We start from the raw sequence: 4,355 nt of genomic DNA, 5'->3' as shown, positions 1-4,355 counted from the left end.
GTGGAATGCCTAGCCGGCCATTTCCTTGGAAACATGTAAACCTTTACACAATTCAACACACGGATTAGAGCATCGAGATAAAATATAATTGAAAGTTGCACCATAAAATAAACACTACAATCATGAACTCAGACCACATGATGCAGAATCATGATAACTCATGATTAGACAAACATAAGATAGAACAGCAAAAATGAAGTAGCCACTGTCCCGTTCGCCCCTGCTTCGCCTAGCGAAGGCCTAGCGAGTACTCGCTACTGGCTCGCTTAGCGATGTGCTAGCGAGCGCTGCTGGTTTTTGAATATGATATCAGTACAATCTCAACCAATTTTATGCCTTATGGATCTTATTACTGCAATTATACGATTAATCATTTAAGGTATGCATGGTATAGACTAAAGTTCACATGCCAAGCTTAAGGTATTTCATAAATCTAATCATAAAGTCATATGCAAATTAAGAATATAAAACAATGATAGCAATGTAAACCTGTTAGCGGCTGAGTTGTGACTTCGAATCAGCAAATCGGATTGAATTGGGCAGAAGTAGAACTTGGTGCTGCCGAGTTCCTCCAAGGTTTGCCTCCAATGAGTATCAGGGTTTGCTTGCTAGGGCTCCCCTTTTTCCGTTTCCGCTCTCCCGTCTCCGTTTTTCCTCCCCTTTTCGTGACTGAAGGCTTGGCTATTTATAGTGCTCTTGTTATGACCTAATGGGCTCAGAATGAAGCCCAGAAATTCTGACATTCGCAAGCTTCGCTAGGCGAAGGAGTTGCTCGCCTAGCGAGCAAGCTATTTTGGGCTTTTACTGGATCTGGTGCTTCGCTGGGGCGAGTGTCATGACGAGGGGTTCGCTAGGCGAAGGAACTGTTCGCCTAGCGAGCAAGCTAGTTTGGGCCTTTTCTTGGATTGGGCCTGTTGTGAGCTGGACCTTTGTTCCTTTAAGATCAGTGCCTTGCAGAATAAGTCAGAGTGTCTTGAAAGATGCCTTATAATATCAATGGGCAAATTTTTGGGGTATGACAGCTGCCCCTGTTCAATATTCTTGAACCGAGAGAGTCAGAATGGTATGTACGCCATTCGTGGTCTGGAGGTGGAAGATTATTGAACATTTAGAACGCCCCAAAAATTTGCACTTGTCAATTAGTTAGTCTTGATGGAGATGGGCTTAAATATGCCATCTAGGAAGTTTGATGATGAGAGCTTCAGAGTGCGTCGTACGTTAGAAGATATCTGAAGTCATGGGTCATACGCTAGACCGTATAGTGAGTCATTCATTAGGCCGTCGACTTCACTGGGGAGTTAGAATGGGTCATACGCCACTGGGGATAACAGATCAGAATGGATCATATGCTAGATCGTATCTGAGTTGCAGAATGGGCCGTCTGTTAGGCTGTATCTGACGAAAAGTAGTCGTACGCTAGACTACACCTCGGGATGTACCGTACGCTAGGTAGTATCTGAGGAATGAAGATCCGAATGGGTCGTACGCTAGACCGTATTGTTGGAGGAGTAATATGTTGTGTCGAATCAAAATGAGATAAGAATCCGAATGAGTCATACACTGCTGGGGATAAAGGATCAGAATGGATCGTATGCTAGATCGTATCTGAGTTGCGGAACGAGTCGTCCGTTAGGCTGTATCGTTACTGGGGGTGAAGGATCAGAATGGATCGTATGCTAGATCGTATCTGAGCTGTGGACTGAGCCGTCCGTTAGGCTGTACCTGATGATGAAGGGGGTAGTCATACGCCAGAATGTACCGTACGCTAGGTAGCATTTGAGAGGATGAACCTCCAAGCGGGTCGTAAGCTAGACCGTCTCTGAGTAGCAGAACGAGCCGTCCGTTAGGCTGCATCTGATAATAAAGGGGTAGTCATACGCCAGACTACACTTCAGAAGGTACCGTACGCTAGGTAGCACCCGAGGCCTTGAAGGTCCAAATGGGTCGTATGCTGGACCGTATTGGAGTTGTTGAAGGTCGGAATGGATCGTACGTTAGATCGCATCTGAGTTGAAGGAGTCATATGTTGAGATGAATCAGGATGGACCGTATGCTAGGCAGTACCTGAGAAATGAAGGTCCAACTGGGTCGTACATTAGACCGTGTTGGAGTAGTTGAAGATCAGAGTGGATCGTCCGTTAGATCGTATCTGAGTGGAAGGAGTTATATGTTGGGCTGAATCAGAATGAACCGTACGTTAGACTGTATCTGATCGTATTTGTAGATGCTGTATTTGCAATGAATATCTGGGATTGGCTTATAGATGCCATCGTTAGGAGGGTGTCAGAATGAATGTTGACATGGAGTATATCTGAAAGATGTAGTTGAATCCTGAACGTAATTGATGAGGATGTCCGTCTGAATGGACCTTCGTTTTGACTGTATCAGAAAGATGATTAACCTGAAAAATAAAGTTAGCCCCATGCCATGTCATGATGCACGAGATGTTTTATGCTTTCGAAAATAACTACGAATGATGTATGCATGCGTATGCTGTGAAATGATGTAATGAATGAATTATGCATCTGAAAAGTTCTTCCAGAGGACTCTACTGGGGAAAACAAATCTCAATCTTCTGGTTGGGAGATATTGGTATCGATGACCCTTTCTTAGCCGGGGATGCTTGATTTCTGTCTGATGGTAGAAATGTTCAACAGAAGCCTGGCTGGGGGTGGAAGAGATGACCCATTTGTCTAGTAATGCCACTCTCTTCTGGGAATGACTGGCTTTGTTGGGGGATAGGATTAGCAACGGATTCATTGGAAAGCATGATTAGACCTTCTCCTCGATCCTGAAGTCTAGTAGTAATCGCTATTTCTATTTTATGCACGCATTTTTGGTAAACATCGATCATATCCAAATGCATATATTAATTCGAATTAAATCAATGGACGCTTATGCAAACAAAACAGAGAAAGTAAAACAAAAGCATTTTTTTTGAAACTAAAATTATATTGATTTCGAAAGAGGGCCTATAAACAGGCAATTTGTGTACAAGGAGACAGAAATCCTAGTAAGAGGAAATTGTCAAGAAAACAAAGAGAAAGCTATGCAGAAAAAGTCCTATCGATTCTAATTCCACCACTGTCATTATGTCTTCAAGCCTCTCATCTCCTGCTGTCGGATAGAAGTGATTAGCTTGTTCAGTCCTTTGAACTTGGATGAAGCTGTTTGAGAACGGGACATAGTCATACGCTTTGATCCCTAATTTTTGCCTGGACCGCCTTTTCAGGTTTTCAATCCACCAGGATACCCCTTTTTGCCCAAGCCGCCTTTTCAGGTTTTCGACTTGCCGGGTGTACATTTTTTTATGTTTATCCCTAAATTTTGCCCGAACCCTTTTGGTTCGCCGGGATGCCCTTACTTTTGCCTAGATACGTCGACCTAGCGGGTCTCTTTTATGCGTAGTATTTTTTGACTATGTCTGCGTTCACGGGATGCGGGAAGTCTTCGCCATCCATCGTAGCAAGTATCATGGCTCCACCAGAGAATACCTTCTTAACCACAAATGGCCCTTCGTATGTGGGAGTCCATTTGCCTCTGGGATCACCTTGTGGTAGAGTGATGCGCTTTACCACCAAGTCGCCAATTTGATACGCCTGTCTCTTGACTCTTTTGTTAAATGCCTGGGTCATGCGCTTCTGATATATCTGTCCATGACAAACAGCCGCAAGTCTCTTCTCATCAATCAAGTTTATCTGATCGAGTCGAGTCTGAATCCATTCATCTTCATCTAAGCTCGCCTCTTTCATGATTCTTAGAGAGGGAATTTGAACTTCCACTGGTAAAACGGCTTTCATTCCGTAGACTAAAGAGAAAGGAGTTGCTCCTGTCGAAGTGCGTACTGAAGTGCGATAACCGTGAAGAGCAAACGGTAACATCTCATGCCAGTCTTTGTACGTCACCGTCATCTTTTGTATGATCTTCTTGATATTCTTATTAGCAGCTTCTACAGCGCCATTCATCTTTGGTCGGTACGGAGAAGAGTTATGGTGCTTTACGTTGAACTGCGTGCAGAGTTCAGTAATCATCTTGTTGTTCAAATTAGTACCATTGTCGGTGATAATCCTTTCAGGGATACCATACCGACAAATAAGACTATTCTTGATGAACCGTGCCACCACATTCTTGGTGACAGAAGCAAATGAGGCGGCCTCTACCCACTTTGTAAAGTAATCAATAGCGACAAGGATGAAGCGATGTCCATTAGAAGCAGTAGGTTTAATCTCCCCAATCATATCAATGCCCCACATTGCAAAGGGCCAAGGTGCTGTCAACACGTTCAATGGAGCAGGAGGCGCATGTACTTTATCCGCATATATCTGGCACTTGTGACAGGTTCTGGAGTGATGATG

This window comes from Lathyrus oleraceus, chromosome 5 (assembly GCF_024323335.1).
Source record: "Lathyrus oleraceus cultivar Zhongwan6 chromosome 5, CAAS_Psat_ZW6_1.0, whole genome shotgun sequence".
In the NCBI taxonomy this organism is placed as follows: domain Eukaryota; kingdom Viridiplantae; phylum Streptophyta; class Magnoliopsida; order Fabales; family Fabaceae; genus Lathyrus; species Lathyrus oleraceus.
Note: the sequence above shows the minus strand (reverse complement) of the source record.